Raw genomic sequence first — 6543 nt, 5'->3', positions numbered from 1 at the left:
TCAACATTACTTCCAATCACAGAAAATTCATGGAGTCCTGCAGACCAGGACCCTCACTACTCTTTCCCTACAGGCAACTTAAAATACTTAGGCATAAAAATTTCACCTAAATTATCTGAATTAACTCACTTAAATTTTGCCCCATTACTGGATAACATCACCAATGACCTACAGCGCTGGAACAATCTCCCTATATCTCTTATGGGACGAATAGCTACTATCAAAATGAAAATCCTACCAAAAATAAATTACTTCTTTGCAATGATTCCATTCAAACCAACGTCCAACTGGTTCCAGTCGCTGGACTCGGCTATCACAAAATTCTACTGGAATAATAAAAAAGCAAAAATCAGTCTATCTACTCTTCAGAAAAGTAAAGCCGAAGGAGGTCTAGAAGCACCAAATTTTATGCATTATTATTTAGCTAACCAGCTACAATATCTTATTCTATGGACACAACCTACCGGAGATGCCAACTGTTGGTTAGAATTAGAACAGAAGGATTGCAATAGCATCAAACTTTCAGACATATTCTTTATTACAACATCCATCAAACGACATAACTGTTTTAAAAACCCAATGATTTCCTCCACCTTGACCACTTGGTGGAAGGCATTAGAAATTGCAAACTCTAAATTGGAGCCCTGTAAGTTTTCTCCCATTTGGTACAATCCTGATTTTCAAGTTAACAATCAGCCGCTCCATTTAGCTGTTTGGGAGCAGAATGGAATCACACATCTCCACCACCTCTTTTCAGATAATACGTTCATGTCAAATACAAACTTGCTTCAAAAATACAAAATAAAAAATGGGAATTTTTTACATTATCTTCAAGTTAAAAATATTAAGAAAAGAATCCCAACACTTCAAAGCACGCTCCGGCCGCCGGCATTAGCTGAAGCAATCATAAAGCTTTCTCTGACAACAACTAAAACGCTCTCTAAAATATATAAGTTACTCTTAAGCACTGATACAATACATTTACCTATTTCTAAATGGGAGTTAGATCTATCTATATCTCCGGAACCAGACTTCTGGACTCAAATTTGCGATAATGCATTTAAAATGACAAAATACACAAACTTACAACTCATCCAATACAAAATCCTCCATAGAACACATATTACTCAATATATGATGAACAAAATGGGATTCTCCGACTCCGACATCTGTCTCCAGTGCTCCCAGAACACTGCTGATACTTATTTTCATGCTCTATGGCTGTGCACCCCCGTAAAAATTTTCTGGACCAACGTCTCAGAAAAACTTTCCGCTATCTTAAACTGCAGGATTCCTCTATCTCCAAGTCTGTGTTTACTCGGCGACTTAACAACAACGGACCTACCACGCAAACAATCTCAATCCTTACTTGTAGCCCTCGCCATTGCCAAAAAAACAATCCTTGTTAACTGGAAAAATAAGCAATCTCTGAACATTAATCTCTGGTTGAACCTCCTAATAAATCACATTTCAATGGAGAAAATCTCTGCTTCAAATAAAAATCAGTTGTTAAATTTTATACAAACATGGTCACCGTATGTTAACTCCCTTAACTTAAACCTGGTAACCTGACTCTGCCTGTTAGCGAGAACCACCACATCACCCCAATATATGTTGCTGCTTATGTATGTTGGCATTGTGTAACTAATGATTGTCTTCAGTTAGGAACCCAGTCGCTGTCAGCAGGATCAAGCGGGCCGTATCGACGACAACTTACAGTCAACAACTCCCCAGGATCCTCTGTCTATATGCATGAATGGCTAACTTGGTGTTACTGCATGCTTGGCTAATCTTCCAGGTGCTGTCCCCTGTGGCTCGGTGTGGTTGGCCTTGTTCCCCGGGCGGTGCTCTGTTTGGGCGGGCGCCGGGTCGCCTCGGGGGCCGGGGGTCGTGGGGGGCTGGTGGCGTCCTGCGGGGTGTCTGCTTCTGTGGGGGGGCATGGTGGGCGGTTCGGCTCGGTCGGGTGCCTGGTTTGGGCGCCCGCCGGGTCGCCATCTGCGACTAAAAATGTCGTGGGTGGCGGCCCGGCGGTCGTTTGGGTCTGGCGCCCGGTCGGGCTGGGTCGCCTGTCGTGTTCTCTTCATGGGGGTGACCGCTTTGTGTGGTGTCGTTGGCCTCCCGTGGTTCCCTTGGCGCTTGTGGTGGCCTGGCGGCCGTCTGGATCGGGCGCTGCCCCCCGGGTCTCTGCTGGGTCGCAATGCGTCTCGGCCGTCTCCCGGTGCCCGCGGCGGGTGCTGTGCGGGGGTGTTGCCCGGGGGCTCGGGGCGGCGCTGTTCCGGCATGGCCTGTTGCTCTTCGGCTAGCGGTTGCGGTTCCGGCCTGGTGGGTCTCTGGGTGCCCCGTGGTACCCTCTCCTCTCCCCCTCCTCCTCCTTGCCTTTTTCCCCCCTCGCCTCCCTCCTCCCGTCTTCCTCCGCCTCCTTGTCCCCTCTCCCTCGCCCCCTCCCTCCTCCCTCCCCCTCGTCTTCCCGCTCTGCTGCCTGTCCTCTCCTTTCTTGTCGTCTCCTCCTCCCCCTCCTTCTCCTGCCTTCCGCCCTCCCCCTGGGGGGTGGGGCGGGGGATGGGTGTGGGATGGGAGGGCGGGTGTGGGATGGGGTGGGGGGCTTGGGGGGCTGAGGGGGAGGAGGGTAGGGGGAGGGGACCGGGTGTGGTGCGCGGGGGCGTTCTGGCCTGGCCTGCGCCGTCTGCCCGCTGGGACGCCGGGGCTGGGGGGGTGGGGGGTCGGGGATTGGGGTGGGGGGGTGTATGGGGGGGCACTGGGCGCGCGCGCACCTCCCTCCGCCTGGCTGGGTGGGGCCCCGTTGATCGCTCCTCTTAAATCACTTCACAAGCTTCGCACAACACAACTTGTAAATATACACATAGGGCACACAACACATCCCTTGGGGGGGGGGGGGGTGGAGAGGTACTATTCCTACTCCACAATTCCCCTCCAATTTTAATGCACCACACTACCTGGGGGGTGGGTGGTTATGGGGTGGGACGTCATTCGACGGGATAGGCCCCAGTGCAGTGTTGTGCTGTGGCCCCCCCGTCTATGCCCCCACCCTGACACTTCTTCCCACAATTTTAACGCACCACATACACATTCACATTTTGGGCTTGCGGTGGGACTGAGGGGGGGTTTCGTTACCCTGTGCTCTGCCTCACCGACCCCCCAATCCTAAGACACCACACATACTTGTATATACACTTGGGTGGGTCACTTACACGGTGCAGGGCTAGTGTTCACCAGTTGGGGAACTGGTGAACTCAGTAACAGGGTAACTCACAATAGTTTTACTGGCGTGATCTCCGGGGCTTCTCCCTGCCGGGCCCGAGGGCCTGGGTTGTTGCGCCTCCCCTGGTGCTCCTTCCTCTCCCTCCCTCCCTCCCTCCCTCCCTCAGGGTCACGTCTCTCTGGGCGGCCGGAGGTGGGCTGGGCTCATCTGCCCTTTCGGTGCCGTTGCCCGGTCCCTTGGTGCTGTTTTCCGGTGAGCGGGTGGCCTCCCGGATTTGGGTGTGGAAGGGGTGGTGTGGTTGGATGGGGTGGGGTGGGGTGGCTGGGCGAGGGGTGGGGTGGGGGGGTGGCCTGGTGGGGGGGCGGGGGGGTGTTGGGGGTGGGTTGTGGGTGGGCGGCATGGTGGGGGAGGGGGGTGGCGTGGGTGGGTGGCGGAGGATGGGACGGTGGGGGGGGCGGGGGTTGGGACGGTGGGGGGGGCGGGGGTTTGGGGTCTGGGGTGTGGGGGGGCCGGGTTGTGGGGGCGGGTGGTCGTGGGGGAAGTGGGGCTGTGGGCCGGTGGGGCGCCGTGGGGGTCCGCTATGGCCCGTTCTGCTGTGCGGGCCTTGGGGCTCTGGCTGTGTCGGGGGGGGGGTCGCTCCGGGCTCCTGGGCTGGGTCTCCGCTTGGTGGCTCCTGCGGGGGGGCTGGGTGGACCTCCTTGGGCTGGAGGGGACAGCTCCCTCCTTTTGGTGGAGGTTTTCATGCATGCCAGACCCACCACACCGGCACCTACCAAAACTCAATAGTGTGTTCCTCCGGTTGCTGAGTCAGTGGAGGTTGCTGGGTTAGTGTCTGTGGATCTCACTCTGCTCTATCTATCCTTCTTGTGGCCTCCTGACATCTTCATGATTGATCCAGTTGGGACTTTGTCGTATTTGGTGTTTGTGAAGGGTCTTAGATTTGTAAATGGTTTTAAGGTGTGAATTAAAGAGTACAAACGAATAAAATGCACCTTTTCTCTTAGAACACTGTCTATGCCTCACCTTTCTGTCTGTCCTGTGTTTGTTTTATGTTTCACTTGGGTGTGCACAGCCCTCAATGTCATAATGTAGAAAACAGCTTGAAATAAACATGATAGGTTAATTTGCCATGAGGACAGGTGATGGTCACAGTCACAAAGAAGAAAAAAAAATTGCACATGAAGCTTAGGCAATGGCACCATGAGTGGTTGGTGTCATTTTTGAGCGGACTTGCAGACAAAAAAAAAAAAAAAAAGGAATTCTTGAAGGCAGTGACATGCACATCATGTTAGACTCAGGTGCTACTATTTCATTTATTAGTGAAGAGACAAAGATGTCAATCCCCTCTCTAGCAAAAAGGCCTATAAAGAAGAAGTTCATCATATCAGAAGCTGAGTGGTGATAGTTTGGACACTTTAGGCATGATATACATTACCTTTAAACTCGGATCTCACACATTTCAGCATGAGGTGCAAGTTATCAGAAACATCAACCAAGGCTTCATATTAGGCTGTGGCTTCCACACTCCTCATGGTGTGATTTTGGACATGGGAAATGGACCGTGCCACATTGGTGATGACGTTTTGCCTCCGCTCAGGAAAAGTGAACTGGCACCCACTAGCTGCACAGATAACAGAGAGCATCACTGTTCCCCCACGCTCTGAGGCAGTGACAGCAGCTGTCTTGAGCCCAGCCAACTGGAGATGGAAGGTATTGCAGTTGCACGCACACACTCCACTGCTGAAAATGAATGTACTGTTGCACGCATCATCAACCCTACACATGGACATGTGCTTCATTCAGGTATGCAGCTGGGACAGTTTACCACAGTGTCTGATACTGAAATAATTAAGGATTTAGCCCATTTGTAACGTGTCCACCAGTCCATCTAGTCTGCAACCTAAAAGCACACAGCCAGCAAAACTGCCATATGATCTGATGTGTGGAGATTTACCAGCATCAGAGAGGTCTGACCTCCATGACTTACTTGGATCTTACCAGGATGTGTTCACCAAACACAGTTCAGACTTTGGTAATGCAGAACACAAAATCCATACAAACAATGCATTCCCAGTCAGAAAACATGCATATCGTACTTCCCCAAAAATGCAAACATTGATTCAGTCACATGGAGATGAGATGTTGGAAAGAGGACTTGTGGAAGTCAGTCACAGCGTCTGGGCCGCCCCTGTAGTGATAGTCAGGAAAAAAGATGGCACATGGCGTTTTTGTGTCGATTAGAGGCTGTTAAAGACGCACACCCTCTACCCAGAACAGACGACACCTTGGATGCACTCAGAGGCTCAGCCGTCTTCAGCACGATGGATCTTTCATCAGGATACTGGCAAGTGCAACTTGAGGAGCAAGACAAAGCAAAGAAAGCATTCACCACTGGCAGAGGACTCTACCAGTTCCGTGTGATGCCGATGGGCCTGGTAAATGCACCTCCCACTTTTCAACATCTCATGCAGCTGGTTCTACAAGGCCTCTCATGGAAAACGTGTAGTGTATCTGGATAACATTACTGTGTACAGCCCCAGCTTCTCTCTCCACCTTCAGCATTTGCGAGAGGTATTCGACCGCCTCAGAGCTGCCCATCTGAAACTGATGACTCCATGTCTCACCGTCCTCTGCCAGCTGAGGATGCTGCCCAAGTAGTTGCAGCTACCCAGGTGGAATATGTTTCCACCCACACTCAGACAGAACCACTGTCATACACATACGCTCAAGCTACAGAGCCAGTACCCTGCTCATCGTCTGTATCCACTGTTTCAACTGCTGTAGACTTCATATCACAAGTGCAGTATCCTTCAGATAATGCAACAACAGCTCGGGATGTGTCACTCCTGAATATGGACAGACAGCGTGTCATCCAAGCACAAACAGCTGATCCTCACCTGCAGATAATCAGAAACTGGGTGTTGACTGACAGCAGACCACCTTTTGCGCACATTAAAGCAGGTTCATCTGTAATGAGTAGTGATGGGACGAACAACACTGGTGCGTCAGCACTGTGCCGAGCACACAAGAGCGAAACCTCGTATTGGTACGTGTATCGCTTTAAGAAAAAATCACGTGACGGATACAGGGAGCGTGTCGTTTGGATGTGCGGTGCCAAATTGCGTTTATAAGGAAACAAGCTGTATCGACATGTATTGTTGCTGTGTCTGTTTTCCCTCACCTTGTTCAACTTCTGGCTTCATGGATCATTCCACTAAGAAGAAGTTTTCCCCGGTCTGGAATCATTTTGATCTTTTGACGGCAAATAAGGTAAATCTTTTTCTCCTTTGGGCATTGTTTACTGTTAGTTTTTTTTTAATTAA

This window comes from Acanthochromis polyacanthus, chromosome 19, assembly GCF_021347895.1.
Source record: "Acanthochromis polyacanthus isolate Apoly-LR-REF ecotype Palm Island chromosome 19, KAUST_Apoly_ChrSc, whole genome shotgun sequence".
Taxonomy (NCBI): Eukaryota; Metazoa; Chordata; class Actinopteri; family Pomacentridae; genus Acanthochromis; species Acanthochromis polyacanthus.
The sequence above is the reverse complement of the archived record's forward strand: the minus strand, read 5'-3'. Positions refer to the sequence as shown.